Source organism: Eptesicus fuscus, chromosome 11 (assembly GCF_027574615.1).
Source record: "Eptesicus fuscus isolate TK198812 chromosome 11, DD_ASM_mEF_20220401, whole genome shotgun sequence".
NCBI lineage: Eukaryota > Metazoa > Chordata > Mammalia > Chiroptera > Vespertilionidae > Eptesicus > Eptesicus fuscus.
The window spans coordinates 31,360,957-31,385,035 of record NC_072483.1 but is presented as its reverse complement, the minus strand read 5'-3'; the positions used below and the strand labels follow the sequence as shown (position 1 = coordinate 31,385,035).

Here is a 24,079-nt window from a genome sequence, read left to right as displayed (position 1 = left end):
ACTAAATAATGGCTTAGAACAAGACAGTTCTGACAAAAGCACATATACATAATAAAAATGATACTGGGTAGTACTTTGGAAGCAGGCTAGATGTCCTTTCAGATCAACACAAATCTTAGACTAAACTAAGGGTATCCATTATTTTAAGGGGATAAGAAGGGGAAAGATGGAAACAATTAAGTCTTTGCCCTTTAAAGACTTGATGTACTTATCTTGAAATCAGAGGGGGATTGGGATGCAGATAATTTCTGTTTGGACATTCTTCTTCACTGCTTACTCAATCATGGCTCAGTGCTAATTCCTGAGTGAGTGTGTGTGTGTGTGTGTGTGTGTGTGTGTGTGTGTGTGTGTGCACGCTAAGAGGGGTGGTATGGTACTTCAAACAAATAATCTTGCAGCCACCACAGCTGTTCCTGATTTATTTTAATAATCCATGACAAAAATATTGAGTGCACAGTAATGCAAACATCCAAACAGTAAAATAAAAACAGACAGAAGTGTACATTTGCTCTAGCTCCTTCCATTTTATCTGAATACACTGAGTGGGTTGAGCTGTTGAAATAACTGTTACTATTGAGGAGATTGTCAACACAGTTGTGGCACCAATAGTGCACGTGTGTGTGTGTGTTTTAAATCCATTTTTGAGTTGAAGAATGGGACTTCAATATAGTTATTTTTATCCTACAACTAAAAGATCTTTCTGCCTTGCAAATTTGTCCATTTCTTTCTTCTTTGTTTAATCTTTGGATTCTTTTGTTATCTAACTCATCCAGACCTTGGAGAACCACTTGAAGTGAAGAGTGTATAGATGAGTTAAAATATACTATGTATCTTAATAGCTGGTGCCAGACTTGCTTTCAGATTAGAAACTCTTATCAGGATAAAGCCTCATCAGGTGCCACCTACTCCCTGGTTCATCGTGTTCTTGATACACTGGCCTTCCTCCAGTTCCTTAAACAGGCCACTTGCTTTTTTTTTTTTTTGCCTCAGGGCCTTTGCATGTGCTATCTGTTGGGGCTAGAAGATGAAACTGTGATGGCAGAAGATAGCATACAAGAGTAGACACAGCACTTTACATTAAAGAATGAGTGGAGATTTGTGCATTTTAAGATTCACATATTTCATTCTATGTGTATTAATTCATGGGGCTACTATAACAAATTACCTTAAACCAGGAGGCTTGAAACAGCATAACTATACTCTCTCAATTTTATATCCCTCAATCATATGGTTCTTGACTTTTTCTGTCTGCTTTATTTCACTTAACATGACATTCTCAAGTTCCATTTATGTTATCACAAAAGGCAGTATTTCATCTTTTCTGATGGCTGAGTAGTACTCCATTGTATATATTCACCATATCTTTTTTTATCTAATCATCAATGGAAGGACACTTCTGTTGTTTCCATGTTTTGGTCACCATAAATATGCTGCAATGTATATAAGGCTATATAAAGCTGAAAGCAATAAATGAACAAATAAGACAAACAGACGAAAATTCCTAGTCACAGACAACAGTCTGTGGAGGAGGGAAAAGAGTTGGGGAGGGGAGGATAGTAAAGAAAGTCAAATATATGGTGATGGAAGGAGATTTGACTTTGGGTGGGAAACCCACAATGCAATATACAGACGATGACACTATAGAATTTTACCACTTGAAACCTATATATTTTTACTTACCAATGTCACTGCAATAAATTAAATTTAACATTTTAAAAATTTACTCTGTCACAGTTCTGGAGGTCAGAGTTCTAAAATCATGGTTCCAGCAAGGCCATGCTCCCTCTGAAGGTTTTGGGGGAGGATCCATATTAGGGCTGTTTCAGCTTCTGTTGGCTCAAGACATTCCGTAGCTGTGGCCACATCACTTCAACCTCTGCCTTCATGGCTGCATTCCTCCTTCTCTTGTTTGTTTCCCCATCTTCTTTTTTTTTTTTTCTCTTAAAGAACATTTGTCACTGGCTTTAGAGTCCATCTGAATAATCTAGGGTAATCTCATCTCAATATCTTTAACTTAATCACTTTTTCAAAGACCCTTACAGCGATGGGCAACCTTTTGAGCTTGGTGTGTCAAACTTCGCCAAAAAACTGAGCATAACTCGGGTAGTGTGTCACTTTGAGGAAAAAACATTATTTCGCAAATGTTTCATCCTCAGGAGCAGCAAATGTTTCATCCTCGGCATGCGGCCTCCTCAGCGGCCGCGTGTCATCAGAAATGGCTACGCGTGTCAGTGCTGACACGCGTGTCATAGGTTCGCCATCACTGAATAACATTTTCAAGTTCCAGGATTTAGGACTTGTTAACTTTGAATGGTCATTATTCCATTCAATGCTTCAAATTTACTTGCAAAATGTTGATCTTAGCCATGTCTTAAATTTCTTTTAATAGACCCATTGGTTATCCCCATGTTATAATTTTATGTTTATGTATATATACATTTTCCATTTTTTATAATTAGGTTAGCTAATGTATTGAAACTTTATAGACTTTCAAAAAACCTCATAAATTTGATTACTAATTTTATAATTATTACCTAATTACTTTGAATATAAACTTTTTTTCCATTTGTCTTATTATTTTTGCTTTCATTTTTTTTGGTTTGGGATTTTTCTATTTTTTTTATTTGAATGTTTAATTTATCTTTATGCATTGTTTCTCATTGATTGACCTAAGATTTTAGTTCTAGGTGTTTCCTTCCAAAAACCATTTTAAGCAAATCCATAGTTTTAATATGTACTCAAATCTCTGATCCAAAAGATGTTTAAAAAGAGATCTTGTGACTTAGAAGTAGCATGATATTTTTGTTTGTTTCCTAATTTGTACATTAATTTTAGTACTGTTACATAGTTATCAGAGAATATTGCTTCTGTTATTATTTACTTTTATAAATGTATAGAATTTTCTTTGTGGCTAATTTTTTTTGACTCTTCCATGGTTAGCTGAAAAATATGTCTGCTTTTAAAGTAGAAAATCGAGTAGAGTTATCTTATTAATTATGTTATTTGGGTCTCCGACATTGTTAATTTTTTTTACTTGATCAAGTATAGAATAATAGTAAATCACAGTCTGTTCCTCCTCCCATGATTCTTCCTATTTTTTCTTTCAGTTCCTGTACTATTTTCTTTATGATTATTAATGCTATGATTACTGTTTATATACTAATGCTAGATTATTTAGGATGTGGATATTAATAACTGCTCAATATATTTATGAATTTTATCCTTTATGTGTTGCCTATAATTCTATCATCTAATGCATTTTTCCTCAATTCATTCTTTCTAAGACTGTAACCCCTGCTTGTCTACCTAATATGCATGGTTTTATTTTTAATTTTCAATATGAGTTATTTAAAGTATCTATTATATAAAGCATAATATTGAGCTTAGCTTTGTAATATAATAAAATGTTTTTCTCTTTAATAATCAAATCTATCCATTAATACATCTATTAATATGAAAATGTTTGCTCTTAGATATGTGAAACATTTTGTGTCATCGTCTCTGTTTTTATTCTTTGTATGGTTTTCTATAAGATATGTATTTCTGTTGCTGTGTGTATGTATTTATTCATAAAATTTGAAAGGTTTTTATGTTTGATTGCCATTATGTAGCTTTATACAATGTTCTTAATCCTACATTCTTTTTGAAAGCCTCTGTTCATTCCCTCCTATGAGTAATGATAGAGTATGTATTGTTCTATTTCCTATTTCTTTTTTCTACACCATCCAATTTTTGGAAGATCTTTTGTTTTTAAATATCCTTCATCCTTGGTTGCTTACCTGTACAAATTTAAATAACTTTGCATTCCCATTCTTAATGGGTCGAACGTAGCCCCTAAGAGCTCTCCTTGCTCCCACTCCTTTTTGTGCTGACTTAGAAGGAAGCCCTGAGGCAGAAGAACAAAGAACCTGCACCAAGTTGCCCACACAACTGCTCTGGAGTCAGAGCTGGGATCGGGGATGTGACTTGAGCACCCAAAGCACCTGCTACACCTCCTCCTCCTCCTCCTCCTCCGGAAGGGTGGAAGGGTGGGTGTTAATGCGAGCAGCATCAGTTGGGCATTGATATCATGCTTGGGCCTCAGGTTGCATCACCTCTATGACACCAGTAAGTGTGGGAAAGGCTGTGAAAAGGCTGATAGGTTCACAGTCTATCTTCCAGGCTTATCTTCTCTTTTGTGTTCTGAGCAACAGCCTCTGTTGTTGCTATTCTTGTTCCCATGAGAACAAACACAGGACAAGCGACTTGCAAAGGAGCAAGCTAGTGCTTGATGAGGAGGCTGCCTTTGGAGACAGACACTAAAACTAGATCCAGTCTAAGAAGCACAGGTCAAAAAATATTGTATTTGTGGTTTTCAAAGTAGTTGGTCAATTATGGTCTCATATATCAGGCTTAAAAAAGGTCATTAAAAAGTAGATTTTTCTGTGCCTTTTCCTGTTCTAAAATACACAAGATGAAACAAATCAGTTTTTTAGATTGCTTAGATATATGTTTTTCTAATTGTCAGTTATTAAGCTCATAGTTTTTTGAGCATCATGTACATCCTGAATTAAAATCCTGTCTTCACCACGAACTGACCATATGAGCTTGGGCAAATTACTGAAACTTTCTGTGACTCAGGTTTTTTCCCTCTGTTAAATGGAGGTAATAATAGCACCCACCTCATAGGGTTGAAAAGTAGATTAAATATAATTACATATGTAAAGTGCTTTTTAAAAATATATATTTTTATTGATTTCAGAGAGGAAGGGGAGAGAGAGAGAGAAAGATAGAAATATTAATCATAAGAGAGAATCATTGATCAGCTGCCTCCTCCATGCCCCTACTGGGGATTGAGCCCAATCTGGTTCATAGTAAGCACTGTACAAGTGTATTATTATTATCATTATTATTATTATTGCTATTATACACCCTGATGGAGAGGCCCTACTTGTGTGTTCTGTAATACCTTTCTAAAACTTCTCATACTTATTTGTACAATTTCTATCTTACCTACTAGACTGTACACTCTGTGAGACAAAGGAGCCTGCTTATCTAATCCACACTTTAGTACAACTCCTGATAAACACCATTGAACATAGTATGGCTCAATGAATACTTTGTTATATGAATGGTTATATGAATCAATGAATCATTCAATAAATACTTCTCATTTTAGGTCCATTTATTTCCCAATTTTCTGAAGTAGGGCACATATTTTTAATGTGTTTACTCATTATAGAGAAGCACAAATTTCTTCTATAAGCTATGAACATACATTTACAAAATATACTTTAATTTACCCTTTAGTGGAGAGCTATGAAACAGACTGACATATCAACACAACCCATAATTCTCTCCTAATCACCAAACATGGATTGACTTAGATTACCAATATATCCCATATTTTTTCCTCATTGAATTATCCAGACTGCATGACCATTCAGGCAAAATATTGAAAAGATTCTCAGTTCTGTTCTTTGTCCTCATCCTGTCCTAGTCTCCTAAAAAACAATAACAAATAACCCCTCTATTATATGAATATATAGATGGATTAATTTCAAAGTTCTCTGATATGGATAATTACTTATTTTTTGATATTTTCTTGTCTTTTTAAATTTTATGTTTTAAATGCCAGAAACAATAAGCTCAAATTGAATGTAGAAATAGTAACCCAAAGAGTTTTGATTTCTAGGGAATCAAGATGATTTAAGGGTACAAACACTGTGACAAGACATCTTTGGATGAGATGAAATTGTCCTTTTCCAGGGGCTTGGAATCTCTTCCAACTACACTGAGCAAGACAATTTATTCAACTAACACATGAAGGATAACACTGATAACCCACACATGCCTGATACCAAACTATGAAGAAGAGAAATAATGGAAGAGTACTAACCTTTATCAAACCCCAGTCATGCCAGGTGCATTGTATCTTTTAATCCTCACAACTATCTTATGAATGCCATGGATTCTACCTCTGTTAGATGAGAGGACACTGAAGATTCAGAGAGTTGAAGTTACTTGTTCAGAGACTAGATAGAAAGAAACAGCTGATCCTTCGAGTATCCCTCACTGCTGATAACTGTCATTTACTCATAACAAGTCTCAGTTATATAATTTTGGCTGCACTCATTCTTCCCCTCAATTTGTAGTAATGCATAACAAACATAGGGAGTGCTTCCTTTGTGTGTCCACAGCCTCTTGAACCCTACCCACCCCTAGACATTGGTCTTCCTGTCAGACCATATTATATGAAGATGCCACAACTTTTCCACCCTAGGGCCTACACGGGTTGGAAAGTAATCTACAGAAAGTAATTAATGGCTAGTGTTCGTATTTTTCTTTTAGCGAATGTGCAGACTCCAGTTATATGAAAGCTATTCTTCTCTTAATTTGGTCATTTTCTTCCTGAGTCCTCCCCCAAATTCTTTGTTTTTATTTCCTGTCTTCCTTGCTGACACATATCCCAAGTATGAACATTTATCCTCCCTTATCCTGCCCTTCTTCTCCTTTGTGAGCTACACAATGTTGTCTTCTTAATAGGCTCATACTTCTATGACTTTCACTATCATTTCTATTCAGATGAATAATGTCTCCTATTCATGACCTCTCTGTTGAGCTCAAGACTTGCATTTCCAGTACCTAGTTGGACATCCACTAAATACTTGCTCAGGTTTGGGCATGTTGGTTTTGCGGTGCTGGCCTAATACCCATTTGAAGACTTTTAATTCATCTCTGTATTTGTTTTGTCATCTTTAAGTGGATGCCAAGTTAATACCTCACAATCAACAAGCCCGGTCTTGTCTTTCTTCCCTAGCTTGATGAATATTATCACTCAGCCACCCAAACTTAAAGCTTCACAGTAACCTTTTTCTCTCTTTCCCTAAACACGCACATACTAGTATCTTAGGTTACCAAATTTTGTGGATTCTGTTGAACCATATTTATCCCCCTTTTTATTAGTTCTTTATTAGGATTTTGTTACTCTTCACCGTTTGCTATATCTACCTCTTGACCTCTTCTTATATCCTTCTAACTGGTCTTCATCCCTCCACACCTTTCTACAAGTTCAGTAACACTGACACTAGAGGTATTTTTCTAAATCACAGATCTGATCTCGTTTCTCATTTACCAAATACCTCTAGTTTCACTCCATTGCCTACACAATCACAATATAAAGCCCAAGTAGGCATTTTAGGTTCTTCAGAGAATCAGATCAATCTACCTTTCTTGTCAGTCTCAACCGCAATGCACTACACTAGAGCCAGGCCATACAAATGCAGCAGCCCTGAAGGTCCCAGCCTTTCCCACCTCTCTGCCTTTGTTAATGGTGGGCTCCTTTGTTTGGGAGGGCCTTCCTTCCACTCTCTATCACACTCAGCCCAAATCCACCATATCCCAATCCTCTTCCCGTCAGAGTTGATTACTCTCTCAATTATTTTTCCATCACATTTAGTTGAAATCATATTAAAATCAATCTATCATCTTTCAAGCTTTATGAGCAGAGGCCTTTTAATAATTATTTCTACAATTATGTTACCTGAAGAAATTCTATAAAAAAAATCCAAATTCATCTCCAAATCTCTTATTTCTTAAACTAGAAAATCCTATATAATAAAAGGCTAATAAGCAAATCAACTGAATGGTGGAACAACTGGTCTCTATGAGCTTCCCCCTGGTGATCAGTGCACTCCCACAGGAGGAGTGCCGCTCAGCCAGAAGCCTGGCTCACAGCTGACAAGTGCAGCAGCAGTGGTGGGAGCCTTTCCCGCCTCTGTGGCAGTGCTTAGGATGTCTGACTGACAGCTCCGTGGGGAGCAGGCCTAAGCCTTCATGGGAAGCAGGCCTAAACCATCAGTTGGACATCCCCTGAAGGCTTCCTGACTGCAAGAGGGCAGAGGCCGGGTTGGGGGAACACCCTCCACCCCAAGTGCATGAATTTCATGCACCGGGCCTCTAGTTTATTAGTAAGACCTAACATAAGGAACCCACATGAGATTATATTATGTCATTGCATTTTTACTTTAAGGCTATTAATTGTTAAAAACCATTTTAAAGACAAGAAAATAGGGATACAGGGGAGATATTTAATGAAAATTAATTCATTAACTAATGAATTAATTTTGAAGCAGAACTCCTCATCCATAATGCTATTTTTGAGATTTGGGCTAATATAGAAGCTACCAGCCACATGTAATTGTTTAAGTTAGCTAAAATTAAAGAAAATATAAACATCTGGTTCTTTAGTCACACTAGAAACATTTCAAGTGCTCAATAACTACATGTGGCTAATGGCTACTATATTGCATTGCACTGATGTAGAACATCCCCATCATCACAGAAAGTTCCTTTCATTAGTGCTGTTCTGTTCCCCTTCCTTCCCCTTTGAGGGTTATACTTGATACTGCATTCCGTCTTAAGAGAAGTTTCTGTTTCTTTTTTGGTGCTTTCACTCCTTATTTTCTTTTTTTTTTTCTTTTTTTGAAATTTCTTTTTTTTTTTTAATTGAGGTATTATATGTGTACATATCTTACCATTGCCCCCCCCACACACCCCACACCCATACATGCCCTCACCCCCCGGAGTTTTGCGTCCATTGGTTATGCTTATATGCATGCATACAAGTCCTTCGTTCGTTTGATTTCTTATCTCCCCCACCTCTCCCTAACCTTCCCCCTGCAATTTGACAGTCTGTTTGATGCTTTACTGTCTCTGTATCTGTCTTTTTGTTCATCAGTTTATAATGTTCTTTATTATCCACAAATGAGTGAGATCATGTGGTATTTTTCTTTCATTGACTGGCTTATTTCACTTAGCATAATGTTCTCCAATTCCATCCAGGTTGCTGCAAATGATGAGAATTCCTTCTTTTTTATGGCAGCATAGTATTCCATTGTGTAGATGTACCACATTTTCTGATCCAGTCATCTGCTGACGGGCACCTAGGCTGTTTCCAAATCTTAGCTATTGTAAATTGTGCTGCTATGAACATAGGGGTGCATATATCCTTTCTGATTGGTGTTTCTAGTTTCTTCGGATATATTCCCAGGAGTGGGATTACTGGGTCAAATGGGAGTTCCGTTTTCAGTTTTTTGAGGAAACTCCATACTGTTCTCCACAGTGGCTGCACCAGTCTGCATTCCTACCAGCAGTGCACGAGGGTTCCTTTTTCTCCGCATCCTCGCCAACACTTGTCGTTTGTTGATTTGTTGATGATAGCCATTCTGACAGGTGTGAGATGGTACCGCATTGTTGTTTTCATTTGCATCTCTTGGATAATAAGTGACTTTGAGCATGTTTTCATGTGTCTCTTGGCCTTCCTTCTGTCTTCTTTTGAAAATATTCTGTTTAGGTCTGTTGCCCATTTTTTTATTGGATCATTTATCTTCCTTTTATTAAGTTGCATAAGCTGCCTGTAGATGTTGGAGATTAAACCTTTATCAGTGATAGCATTTGCAAATATGTTCTCCCATAGAGTGGGCTTTCTTGTTGTTTTGTTGATGGTTTCTTTTTCTGTGCAGAAGCTTTTTATTTTGATGTAGTCCCATTTGTTAATTTTCTCTTTAGCTTCCATTGCCCTAGGGGTAGTGTCAGTGAAGAAGTTTTTTTGGCATATGTCTAAGATTTTGTTGCCTGTGGATTCCTCTAGTATTTTTATGGTTTCCCGTCTTATGTTTAAGTCATGTATCCATTTTGAGTTTATTTTTGTGTATGGTGTAAGTTGGTGATCTAGTTTCATTTTTTTGCATGTATCTGTCCAATTTTCTCAATACCATTTATTGAAGAGACTGTCTTGACTCCATTGTATGTTCATGCCTCCTTTGTCAAATATTAATTGAGCATAGTGGTTTGGGTCGATATCTGGATTCTCTATTCTGTTCCATTGATCTATATGTCTGTTCTTGTGCCAGTACCAGGCTGTTTTGAGAACAGTGGCTTTGTGATACAGCTTGAAATCTGGTATTGAGATCCCTCCTACTTTATTCTTCTTTCTCAGCATTGCTGTGGCTATTCGGGGTCTTTTTTTATTCCAGATGAATTTTTGGAGAGTTCTTTCTAGGTCTGTGAAATATGCTGTTGGTATTTTGATGGGGAGTACATTGAATCTGTAGATTTCTTTGGGTAGTATGGACATTTTAATGATGTTGATTCTACCAATCCATGAACATGGTATGTTCTTCCATCTGTTTACGTCTTCCTCTATCTCTTTTTTCAGTGTCCTGTAGTTTTCCGCGTATAGGTCTTTTACCTCCTTAGTTAAGTTTATTCCTAGGTATCTTAATTTTTTGGTGCGATGGTAAATGGGATTGCTTTTTTAGTCTCTCTTTCTGTAAGTTCACTATTGGTGTATAGAAATGCCATAGATTTCTTGGTGTTGATTTTGTATCCCACTATGCCGAATTCATTTATTAAGTCTATTAGTTTTTTGATGGATTCTTTTGTGTTTTTTTTATGTACAATATCATGTCATCTGCAAATAAGGACAGCTTCACTTCTTCTTTTCCAATTTGGATGCCTCTTATTTCTTCTTCTTGCCTAATTGCGATAGCTAATACTTCCAGTACTATGTCGAACAGGAGTGGTGAGAGTGGGCATCCCTGTCTTGTTCCTGTTCTTAGGGGAAATGGTTTTAGTTTTTGCCCATTGAGTATGATGTTTGCTGTGGGTTTATCATATATAGCTTTTATTATGTTGAGGTATGATCCTTCTATTCCCACCTTGTTGAGAGTTTTTATCAAGAAAGGGTATTGGATTTTGTCAAATGCTTTTTCTGCATCTATTGATATGACTATGTGATTTTTATCTCTCAACTTGTTTATGTGATGTATTATGTTTATTGATTCTCAAGTGCACATGGATCATTTTCAAAGATAGACCATATGTTAGGACATAGGCAAAGTCTCTCCAAATTCAAGAAGATAGAAATCATATCAAGTATCTTCTCAGATCACAGTGGCATAAAACTGGAAATCAACTACAATAAAAACAACCCAAAGAAGTCAAACACATGGAGACTAAACAGCATGCTATTAAACAATGACTGGGTTACCAAAGACATCACGTTTATTGATATCCCAGGAATGCAAGGATATTGTACCATCCTTGCATTCCTGGGATAAATCCTACTTGGTCATGGTGTATGATCTTTCTGATGAACTGCTGGAGCCGATTTGCTAGAATTCTGTTGAGGATTTTGGCATCTATGTTCATGAGGGATATTGGTCTGTAATTCTCTTTAATTGTGTTGTCTTTATCTGGTTTTGGTATTAGGGTGATGCTGGCTTCATAGAAGGAGCCTGAAAGTGTTCCTTCCTCTTGAATTTTTTGGAATAGTCTGAGGAGGATAGGTTTTAGTTCTTCCTTGAAAGTTTGGTAAAACTCTCCTGTGAAGCCGTCTGGCCCAGGGCTTTTGTTTGCCAGAAGCTTTTTGATGACTGCTTCAATTTCTTCCATAGTTACTGGCCTGTTGAGCTGTTTAGATCCTTCCTGATTGAGTTTTGGAAGGTTGTATTTTTCTAGGAATGTGTCCATTTCCTCCAGGTTGTCCAGTTTGTTGGAATAGAGTTGTTCATAGTATTTTGTAACAATCCTTTGTATTTCGTCGGGGTCTGTTGTTATTTCATCTCTTTCATTTCTGATTTTGTTTATTTGGGTCCTCTCTCTTTGCTTCTTGGTGAGCCTGGCTAGAGGTTCATCAATCTTGTTTATCCTTTCAAAGAACCAGCTCTTGGTTTTGTTGATCTTTTGTATTGTTTCTTTGGTCTCTATGTCGTTTATCTCTGCTCTGATCTTTATTATTTCTTTCCTTCTGCTTACACTGGGCTTTTCTTGTTGCTCTTCTTCTAACTCTTTGAGTTGTTGGGTTAGGTAATTTATTACCATTGTTTCTTGTTTTGTGCAGTAGGCTTGTAGAGCTATGAACTTCCCTCTCAGGACTGCTTTCGCTGTGTCCCATAGATTTTGGATTGTTGTGTTTTCATTGTCATTTGTTGCCATGATGTTTTTTATTTCTTCCTTGATGTCTTTGGTAACCCAGTCATTGTTTAATAGCATGCTGTTTAGTCTCCATGTGTTTGACTTCTTTGGGTTGTTTTTATTGTAGTTGATTTCCAGTTTTATGCCACTGTGATCTGAGAAGATACTTGATATGATTTCTATCTTCTTGAATTTGGAGAGACTTTGCCTATGTCCTAACATATGGTCTATCTTTGAAAATGATCCATGTGCACTTGAGAAGAATGTATATTCTGTGGCTTTGTGGTGAAATGTTCTGAAGATGTTGATTAATTCCATCTGGTCTAGTGAGTCATTTAGGATTGATGTTTCTTTGCTGATTTTTTGTTTAGAGGATTTGTCCAATGGTGATAGTGGGGTATTGAAGTCTCCTACTATGATTGTATTGCTGTCAATCTCTCCTTTGATATCTTCCAGGAGTTTTTTAATGTATCTTGGTGCTCCTGTATTGGGTGCATATATGTTTACCAGAGTTATTTCTTCTTGTTAGATTGCTCCCTTTAGTATTATGAAGTGGCCTTCATTATCTCTTGTTATGTCCTTTACTTTGAGATCTAATTTGTCAGATATAAGTATTGCTACCCCAGCTTTTTTTTCACTTCCATTCGCCTGGAAAACCTTTTTCCAGCCCTTTACTCTCAGTCTGTATGCGTCCTTTTTTTTTTGAGGTGGGTTTCCTGGAGACAGCAGATATATGGGTTTTGTTTTCTTATCCAATCTGTTACCCTGTGTCTTTTGATTGGGTAACAGGGGCATTCAATCCATTTACATTTAAAGTTATTATTGATAGGTACTTATTTGTCACCATTTTTATTCTATACCCCTGTGTTCCTTCTTTGCTTCCTTTTTCTTTCTTTCTTTCTTTCTTTTTTTTTACAGCAGACCCTTTAGCATTTCTTTCATTGCTGGTTTGGTGGTGATAAACTCCCTTCGTCCTTTTTTGTCTGTGAAGCTCCTGATTTCACCTTCAATTTTGATTGATAGTCTTGCTGGGTACAGTATTCTTGGATTGAGACCCTTCCTTTGCATGACTTGGTATATTTCATTCCATTCCCTTCTGGCCTGATGAGTTTCTGTTGAGAAATCAGTTGCTAGTCTGATGGGGGTTCCTTTGTATGTAACTGTCTGTCTCTCTCTGGCCGCTTTTAAGATTCTTACTTTGTCGTTGGTGTTTGCCAACTTAATTATAATGTGCCTTGGCATCGGTCTTTTGGGGTTCATTTTGCTTGGAACTCTGTGAGCTTCTTGGATTTGTGTGGGTTTTTTCTTCCCTATATCAGGGAAGTTTTCTCTTATTATTTCTTCAAACAGGTTTTCTATTCATTGCTCAGTTTCCTTTCCTTCTGGTACCCCTATTATCCTGATGTTGTTTTGTTTCGTGTTGTCCCGAAGTTCCCTTAGGCTCTCCTCATGCTTTCTAATTTTTGTTTCTAGAAGCTGTTGTACTTGGGTATTTTTTTCCATCTTGTCTTCTAGCTCACTTATGCGGTCCTCTGCTTCTTCTAGTCTACTCTTGATGCTTTCTATTGAGTTCTTTACAGCAGCGATGTCATTTTTCATTTCTTCTTGGTTCTTCTTCATTTCCTCTTGGTTCTTACTCATATTGTCGAATTTGTCTTCCATCCTTTTCAGCCACCTTATGACCATTTCTCTGAATTCTTTCTCTGATAGGTTGTTTGCCTCTAATTCGTTTACTTCCTTTTCTGGTGATGCCTGCTTTTCTTTCCTATGGGGGCTATTTCTTTGTCTCCCCATGGTCTCTCTTCTCAGGATGTCTGGTTATGTAGTTCTCTCTCTCTGGCGTTGATTTAAAGGTACAAAATACAACACAACCAGGCACAACACACAAGGCACTGAACAGAATTGTATTCATGATATTAATAACCTCCAATAAAGGTGACCACCAGAGAAAGACAAATTATGGAATAGGAGAGAAAGAGGAAGAGTAAAAAGGAAGAACAACAACAAAAAAAAGAGTGTGTATCTGAACTTGGGAAAAGAGAAGAAAAAAAAGAAAAGAAAAAAAAGTAAGAGAGACAAGAACGATACTAAGAGAGACAAGGGGAATAAACTATATATATGGGGAGTAAACTCCACTATAACAACCACTAATCCCAGCAAATTCCAGCAACACGAGCCTGGAGATTAATACAAACTGCAACACCAACTAATATCAAGTGAGGCAAGGGAAAACAAAAGTAAAAAACAGACAAAAACAGAGCAAACAAAAGAACCAACCAACCAACCAAAAAGAATAATCAAAACAATCTCATAAGAAAGCATAAAAATTCAATCTAATCAACATTCAAGCAAACAACAACAAAAGGCCAGAGAAAAAACAATTTTTTAAGGTAGCGTAGAGAGAGGTATATATGGACTTGGAGCAGGGGGTTGGGAATTAGATATATAAGTAGGGTGAAATTTTAGCAGAGGGTCGACTGAAAAAGTAGGGAAAATCTAAAGCCAGAAAGGGTTAAGATAAACAGGAGACCAAAAGGGGGAAGGTTAGGAGGAGAGTGATGGCATAATGTTAGCGTTGAGATAGGGTAAAACAATTGTAAGGGAAAGATGCAAATAGAATGTAGGACACTAATCCCAAAATAAAAGAAAGAGAAAATCAAATGAAATTAAAAAAAAAAGTAAAATAATAGTAATAATAATGCTGATTGAAAATAAAAATGTAATAATTAAAAAGGTGAAAATCGAGTGAGGAAAAAGAAAAAAATTTAGTTTCTTAAGTAAAAGATGCAAAAATGAAAATAAAAAATAAAAAATTAGAATAAAAAAAATAAAAAAAAAAGAATTTAAAATAAAAAATAGGAAGACTAAAATGTGCAGTAGCGGCTGTCATTCACTTCCTCTATTATTCTGTTTGGTATGCCTGTTTCCCAGTCTGGGCGGTATTTCAGCTCCCTTCGTTCCATTGCCCCTCAGTGTTGTAAGCCAGTCCTGATTTTTAAGCCTGCCGTGTCTTAATTTCTCATATTTATTTTTTGATTACACCAGAGGCAATTAGCGTTTCGGCCCCTGGGTGGCAGTGTTTCTGAATTGACTTCCGGGCCTCTCTAGCTTTTTTTTTTTTTTTTTTTTTCCCTCTATGGCACTCACTACCGGTTTGTGGGGTTTGTGGACGCGTGTGCCTCAGAGCTGTCTCTCCGATGTTCACACCCAGCTCTGCTCCCCAGGTTCCGGAAAAACAACTTCCCCCTGCAGACTTTCAGGGTATTCCCCAACTGGGTTTTCCTTTGTATTGGGCTTAGTAATCAGAGTCGGAAAGAGCCCAAGTGTTCGGACAGTGGGTCTGCGCGCAAGACTAAGGAGCCTGCACTCCTATGAAACTTCTTAGTCTGACCCTCCTCGTCAGATTAAAATGAGTTGCTTTTAAGAGATCACTTCTGTTAGCAGCTCAGAGGACCCCCTTCCACATTCACGGGTCACAGCAGCTCCAACTGCCGCAGGTTTTTCTAGGCACAGACCTCCCCGGTCCTGTGGCTCCTGCACTTCCCTCTCCCACCTCGGGGACGAGAAACCACACCTTATTTCAGGCGAAATCTGACCTTTCCGTGGTGCAGTGAAGAGTTCCTTTGAATCCGAATGTTTGAGCTGATAGAGGACCGGTGTTCTGGTGCTCACAGCTGTTCAGTGTTTGCAGTTGTCGCGGAAAGTCGGGTTTCCAATAAAATCCTCCTTTCCTTGCAAGATGGCGAGGCCCCCGGTGAGCCCGCAGCTCCGGGAGGGGACCCAGCCCCTGTGGGTGCTGCACGGTCAGGCTCGCTCCTTATTTTCATTTGCTTCTGCCAATGCTTCTGGTGTTTGGGTTGTGTCAAAATGAACAAGTAGCAAATGACTTTCCAAATACCTTTTATAAACTGGCTTGATTTCTTCCATGTCCTCAGAATTTCTTTCAATCCAATTTCTTCTCAGGTGAGGTCATGAAAAAAAAAAAATGACTCTCTTGCATATGAAATTTTCTTAAGGATTTAAAGAATAAATTGTATGCTTTGTGCAAATGTATTACATATCTTAGTTATGGCTTCCACTTCACTTACTCTGGTTTAGTTATCAGCATAAGCCTGTAAAAGTCAAATTTTGTCCACAAATGGAAGTAATAAAAAAGATCCTTAAGAACAATTTATTTCACTCACATAGGATGGGAAGCAGAGAGGAAAAAAAAAAACTTTTGTTTCATCATCCTCTTCACTTAACACACACACACACACACACACACACACACACACACACACACACTCAAACACCCCAACATTGTGTCTCCTTGAAAATGAGGGCATTAGCTTCCAGATAAAAGCTACAAAGTACTCTACTGTTAAGATCTCTTGTCCATAGTCCATTTTGAATAAACATTCTAACTCAACTTAATATACAGAAAACCTGAACTTGTTTTCAGTACAATGAATCACTCCTATCTCTGTACTACTTCCATGTTCTGTACATAGTCCAAATATTAATGCATGTATTGTATTTGTTTGCAAAGTTATCTATTTGAATATAAATCTCTCTGACTATATCATCATTATTTAAGGCATAAGAACACACTTGTCTTTTTATTCCCAGCATACAGTACATTGTTTGGCAAATACTGGTAGTAGAAGGGCTGGTATATCTGATCCATTCTTCAAGTCTTGAGTAGTCCTGTCTTCCATATCCCCAGACACATTCTCCATTCACCATCACCAGCTCTCTCTCATCTCAGTGTTTTGTAATAAGAAAATTCCTAGAAGCAATATTAATCATCCCTTTTTTCTGCTGTCCCAAATATACTCATATTCACCACCTACTCCCAGCTTCACATCTCCATATTCAACAAACCAGTTAAGGACAGTGAAGAGATTTAGAATGTCAAGGAGCTCCATGGCCATCTTCTTGCTGAGCATTGGCTGGAGTACAATTGGCTTATATTCTCAATATTACTCTGTTTCCAAGAGTGAGATGGAGAAATAAAAGGCAACTGACTATATTTCTATATCTAAGAGGAAAACACAGTTAGCACTTTCCTAAGCTCCAAGAGGATTATGAACAGTTAGTGCTTCAGATCTAGCTCAAGGCAAAAATTATATTTTCCAAAAGATTTTCTTTTTTAGCACTCTTTTTCTTATGCACAAGGCTTTGATCAAGCTACAATTTTAAGTGGTTACAGCTTTCAAAGACTCAAAAGATTTAAAGACCCATTACATTGTTAATAATGGTGTGTTAGGCCAGTGGGGTCTTGCTCATAGTCCAGTGTCCTGGAGTTTACTGTTAGCAGCTGCCCATTTCACCAGTCATGAGTCCACCCTGATGTGGCTGGTCTCAAATTGAGAAAAATCCTGAAGACAAAAGTAATTCATTTCGCTTTGAGGTCAGTCTAAGAGCTGTGGAAAGAAATTTAATTTTCCTCCATAAAGGAAAGAATTATCATCTGCCCAGTCTCCAATCAAGCCTTGCTATGACATATGGAACAACTAAGTTTTTTTCTTTCCCCCACAGAGGCCAGTTTTCATTAATCAAGTTTTTCAACTCCTCTAAAGAAATTCTGATACATAACTTATACAAGTGGTTAAACCAAAAATACGATGTGATTTTTATTTGGTTAATCAATGATTTAATAGCTTAACGTGGATTTTTTGGACTATGTTTATTTTCAACCTTCTTTATCAATAGGATTAGATCTATTACATGGCTAAACTGACTACACAAAATTGCTCATTAAAAAGACCCCCCAAAAAGAATGGAGGAAAATCAATTAAATTGCTAGCATTAAGACAGAGCCATTGATGTTAGAAAGCTTCTTTTAAAGGGAGGATATTGATCTGTTTTTGGACAAAAGCAAATGTATTTTCCCCAGGCCCACCCTATGTATTCTAAAGATATCTGATTTATCTTTTTTTAATATTCTTTCCTTGGTCTGTTAACAGAGCCTGTTCCTATAACTCATAAATAATACACAAAACTGTGTTGCAAATGTCTACTGAGACCAGGCAAATGCTTCCTTGTATTAGCTTTGTTCTTTTTGCTCTCATTTGTGTAGCTGCCCCTTCCTAGTAATAATAATAGAACTACTGCCAAAAATTGAGGAATGGAAAGATTATTTAAATTTCAGTAAAAGGCAGGTGGGCCATGCATTTTTATTATGCCCATGTCTGCATTGTACTGTCAGGTTAGGGTGTAATTTTATCACACACAGTTTTATCAAGCAGGACATTATGTCTGCAGGACATTGTGTTTGGATGCATGGAAGTTAGTCACACTGCAATGCCAAGGAAAAATAAGCATCAGATGACTTTGATCTTGATTTGCATATTTAATATTCATATTGACATATTTAAAGCTCTGTACAGGACATACTGGAAGCCTAGGGAGAAAGGCCTTGACAGGCAACTAAATGATTTGCATTGGGAACACACAGTTTGGAGTACAGAGTGATTGTGAACAGCAGATAAGCATGCAGACCTGAGAGTCCATTTTCCTTTTAAACAGTTTGGACACCGATAGTGGTCAGTCAAGGTTACATTTTTACACTGTTGGAGTCTGTCTTAAAGTACAACATATGAAAGTCCCAGACAATGCACTCTTAAAATTGACAGTTACACAGAATTTGGAGAGGGAGAGTAGTGATTGTGCAACTAGATTACAGAGGCCGGTCACATTCACATTTGCTCAACATCTGGGATAGTTTAAAGCTTATAGAAAATGGGAATGAATGTTGACAAAAATAGAATAATATACATCAAGTTCAAAGATAATACAAACAAACCCATATAACCAGTGATGTTTTATGTGAAGAGAGACCTTTAACGGGAATAGTCAAAGGCAAGCCTGCACAGTCTCTCTGGATGTCTAGACATTTGAGAGGAAGGAAACTAACCAAATGTTCCAAACCCCTCTCTCTTGCACTGATTCAGTCTGGCTGCAATGGCTCCATCTCTGTCTGAAACAGAACAACTCATGCTTCCTCCTCTACTTCCTCCTGCAACATAAGTTTCAGAGTTGATAGTTTGGGTCCAGAAAGTGATAGACAATATTTAAGCCGTGTATGAAAATCAGAAAGAGTCCTATGATCTTGAACCCTAGCTAAGTATTATTTTCATTTAGAGGTCCCCTGTCTTTCCCGAGCTATCAGCCCTCAGGTGCTGCAACCAGACATCTATAGTGGAGACAGATGGCTGACCTCCACCATCGAAGCCTCACTGGCCTCATTACCGAGCACATCTGAAAGTAGGAGCTACTCTTGAGTATCTAAAACCTTTGTTGACGTCTCAGTAGGAATCCAAAACTAACTTCTAGTGAAAAGAAGATGCAGGGTATGTATGCATGCCTTTCTCTCTCCTTACCAGATATTTGGATCATTGGTGATGAGTGATTGGTTAATGATGTCATTCTTGGGCTAGTTTAAAGCCATGTCTCAAGGGTCATGAATTGAATTTGGGCCTTGAAAAAAACCTATTGACAATAAGCACACATTACCAAGGAAACATAAGGATCTACTGTAACGTAAATGAATTGAAATAAAATAGGATGAAATATTAAAGTGATAGTTTTAAGTGCACCTACTATCAACAAGTATTCCGATAAACTCCCAGAACAGTGTCTACTGAGCAGAAAGCAAGGCCAAAAAAAAAATATATATATTACCACAGTGAGTCAGACTATCTTATGTCCAGAATTATTGCTATTATTATTATTATTATTGTGATTATTATTATTTGATCTCTGTCAATAAGGGACTTTTGTAAGATGGCTGTTACTTCCTAAAATCAACTCTGAAAGATTAGGGGTGTGCTCAAATACATAATTTTCTATAATCAAACATGTACGATATTAAGTTCTTCAGTATTACTTCTTGGAGCTTCATGTTTCATGAGTTTATTATGCTCAGTTGAATGGAATTATCTGTATATTACAGAGTAAAACCATTAAGAGCAAATTCTATTTACTAGTCTTGCCAACCTCTTGGCCAACATCTGGCATAGTAAAAACTTTGTCATCCTCCAGTGCATGGCTCTACCACTAGTAGTACTACTAGTAGTAGTAGTCATTGTCTAGTGCATGATTTCATTTGTCAGAATTTCCCAGATAAGCAGAGCAAATAGGATGGATGTCATGGGTGTGTGTGTGTGTGTGCGTGCGTGTGTGTGTGTGTGTGTGTGTGTGTGTAAGGAGACTTATTTTTTTTGGGAGGGTGGCATGAATGTACTCCCCCACTACAACAAACTATGCAGTCAAGTTTTCCACATTTGGAGAAATCGCAGGGGTCAGCACATCCGGAGTGTAAGGGCTAAGCCTCGCCCTGGGAAAACCACCTACATGATCATGGTATCTTCCCTGCCAGGCAAGTATAAGATACTTATTTTAAAGTAATAGCTCACACAATTTTGGAGGATTGGAAAATCCAAAATCTGATAAGAGAGGCTGGCAGATTGGAGACTCAAGAAAGTGTTGCAGGTCAAGTTCAAAGGCAGTCTGCTGGCAAGTCAGAAAGAGGTTATGTTGCAGATGCTGTTTGAAGGTGGTCTTCTGGCAGGCTAGGACTCATGGAAGATCAGCTTTTGTTCCATTTAGGACTTCCAACTATTTGAATGATGCCTACCCACATTATGGAGGGTAATCTGCTCTCTTCAAAGTCCACCAATATAAATGTAAATCACATCCAAATGCACCCTCAGAAAAACATTCAAAATAATGTTGAACCAAATATCTGGATATTGTGGTCCACCAAGTTAACACATCAAATAATTCAGGACAGTGACCTTAGGCAAGTTACATAACGTCTTTGTGCTCCAGTAGGCTTATCTATAAAATTGGGTTAATTGGAGTATGGATACTTACTCATAGGAAGATTGTGAAGATTAAATAGGTTCACAATTTTTTTCAAGTTTGTTCATTATTTTATTGAGTTTATTTGAGTTACATCATTTAATAAAATTTATAAGTTTCGGGTATACAATTCTATAATACATCATCTGTATATTGTATAGTGTTTCACTATCCAATCTAGTCTCTCTCTGTCACCATTTATCCCCTGTTTACCCATTTGCCCACGTGCTTTAAACAGTTCCTGGTACATAGTAAATACTTTGTTATAGATCATTGGGATAGAAAGGAACTTTTGAGATATCAAGACCTCTCTGCGATCCAGAGAAGTGAAATGACTTGCTCAAAATTGCAGAGTGAGCTGGTATCAGAGTTACGAATTCTAATGTCCTAAATGCCAGTCCAGTGGCTTTTGTGGAAAGCTTTGCTACTGCTTCCCTTGCCTGGGTAGGTGCAACAACAGCATAGCAGATGAAGTATATTATTACCCAAAATTAGAATACCTTAGTTTTTGAGACATTTCAACATAAGTACTTGATAGTCAGTACTGCAGAAATACCTGGTATATGTTTGAATATTTATATCTGTATATTATTGAAAAACTACCTCTCTTGTCCTCTGATGATTCCTTGGACCTGAGGTTCCTTTATACCTCTGCTCTTCCACATGGGCCTTTGGATTTCCTTGAGACAGAGCTCATAGTAACACCTGCTGTTTCTACAGAATCTACCATCTCAGGTTCAGTGAGAGTCAAGGTACAGCTAATTGATGACTTGAGTAATTTGAGTTGTTTTATTTTTTCCTTTTTGAAAGATTATATTTCCCTCCATTCTAAGCCTGCTAATAAGAGTTTTCTCTGTGGAACTTTGTCTTCCCATCTAAAAGGTTATTCTATCTGAGACTCTAGATCAATGTTTCTCAGAGTGACTTCTGTCAGAATCACATGGAATATAAAATTACCCAGAGAGCTTAATTAGATGTATAAATAATTGGTCAGCACTACAGAACCACCGAATGTGAATGTTTAGGGGTGGTTTTAAGGAAAATGCACTCTTTTAACTTTATCATCTTGATTCTTATGCCATAAAAGCTTGAGAAGTGCTGCTCTAGGTAACCATGACCTTGCTCATAAACACTGCATCATGAAATTTTTAAAGCTGTAATGATGTCCTTTAAAGTTGCTAGGTTGATCCATCTCTACTTGTTTAATTACGTTGCATTATACATTCCATCTAGCTGAAAACAGTTTGGCTCTTCTGCATTAATGAAGTGTAGCTGTGTTTACAGAGTATTTCTTGTCTGAGCTGCTGGGTTAGTGATTATTGTTAGCTCTGCCTCATAGAAGCTCTGGGAAAAGTACCGCCAACTTTTAATGCTGACTATTAACATTCATGGTTTATTACATTTGGTGCCACTTTTTAAATGGCCTAGTATAAAAGATTCTATTTTCAAAACACATTAAAGCGCAACTATTTTCTCATCCTTAAGAAAAGATTTAGTAAATATCTATTTTTTAATAAATGATTTGTGGAATGATTTGTGATTATATAAACTTACATCATTATGTCAAGGAAAGAAATCATTGCATCCTAACGTGAAAATACACAGAAACCACTGGATTTGGTTCCTGACTCCTACTTGACCAATTATTACTGACAATACTAAGATTAAGAACAAGTTTAACATTTAGTAAATGTTTATTTAGTACATGGCAGGGGGAATACTTAATACGTTTGTGTGTTATTTTATTTAATCTTCCAACAACTTTGAAAACTAGATTATTTTATATATCTCCATCTTTCAGAGAAGAAACTGGAGCCTAGACAGGCCATGCCTCTCTCCCATAATCACATAGCTTGTCAGGGCAAGAGTCAGCAATTGAATGTGGGTCAAGCCAACTGCAAAGGCCATGTTTTCATCCACCTCTTGATAGACCAACTTCCTGCTTCTGCTCTGTTCTATCTGGCGTTATGTCTAAAATGAGACCCCAGACGAAGAGAAACTGAGATATGAGAGTAATATCACTCTCAGGGGATTTTGAATGTGCTGTCACTCCAAAACTGGAAGTGTACCACTATCATTTCACCGCCTGGGACCCAGCTGAATGGAGTCTTAGCATAAGCTCTGTTACTTGTTAAGCATGTGACTTGATGCAAGTCATTTAATTTCTTTGGGCTCCATTGAGTCCATTGGCCATTAACCAAGGGGACTGTAATCTGATCTCTTCAAGCTGTAGACTAATGTGACTTTGTATATTATCATAGAACTTTAAAACTGGCCAAGGTTATCTGGTCAGGAATCTCTTGGTTGTTAGGAATAGATAGATACCCACTGACACTTGTTTGGGTAAAGAAAATGTATTATAGAGAAAGTGGTTTATCTCCTCAAAACCAAGTTTAAGGGATACAGCCAGACTTCCTAAGAACTGCAAAGGTATCCCTTGTCTCTTGTCTCCTTTTCTCCACATCGGGACAAGCCATCTCCATTTTTATATGTTGATACTTTGCTTTTCTCCACCTCAGCAGATTAGTTTCCTGTCCTCATTTTCTCATGGCCGATATGAGCTGCCCAAGATGATGGCCCCCAACACGGACTCACTTCAGTCTCTGGGTATAAATTACTAATTTGAAGATGAGAGCACCTAATTGAGTGGGTCACACACAAACACTATGGATCAAATTATCTGGGCCAAATGGATAGGATGGGTTTGTTTGATATTTGTCCATTCCAGGCAATGATTTTCATCATTTATGCAGAGATTATACAGCCTTTGTAAATGATATGGCTTGACCTAGGAAAATCAGTTTTATTTTTTGAGCTACTTTCTCTCATTCTAATTCTGTGTCTTTTGATGCTCTTTTGTTCTCTCTCTTTCTCAGTGCCCTCATGTCACCCTCCTCTCTAGTCTTTTCTGGTCTCCCTGGTTCCTTTCCCTCCTTTATTCATAAAATTTCTTATCTGACACGCTGCAGGAAGGTTTTCAAGGTGGCAGCAAAGCGAATCTAATCAAGTAATTCCTACCTAGACTTTAAATAAATACATTGTCATTATTTACTCAGTGATTATTATGTGCCAAACATAGTGCTAAGTCCTTCACATATAGTGTTTTATTTACTCCTCACTATAGACTAACAGACTAGGCATTGCTAATTTGTTTTTCCATCTGAGAAAATCAAGGTGCTGGGTAGTTAAGTAGCTTGTTCAAGTTCACACAACTAGTACATGTAAAAGCTGGGATTCAAGTTCAACCTTCAGAGCCTGAACCATTGTGGCT

At 37.3% G+C, this 24,079-nt stretch overlaps 1 long non-coding RNA gene and 1 other non-coding gene across 3 annotated transcripts in view; one reads left to right on the top strand and one right to left on the bottom strand.

Annotated features, from left to right (window-relative positions):
• The window catches only part of LOC114230412 (uncharacterized), a 70,188-nt gene extending 46,797 nt beyond the window's left edge, over positions 1–23,391 (top strand). The window contains exon 5 of one of the 2 annotated variants that reach the window (XR_003616300.2): positions 23,331–23,391. This is a non-coding gene — a long non-coding RNA (uncharacterized LOC114230412). Of the gene's footprint in view, positions 1–18,896; positions 18,950–23,330 lie in introns of those variants that run through there. The other variant, XR_008557456.1, reaches the window with a different exon arrangement.
• On the bottom strand, positions 20,168–20,331 carry LOC114230507 (U1 spliceosomal RNA). Its single transcript, XR_003616433.2, has one exon. It is a non-coding gene; the product is annotated as a U1 spliceosomal RNA (small nuclear RNA).
• Positions 23,392–24,079: the final 688 nt, after the last annotated feature.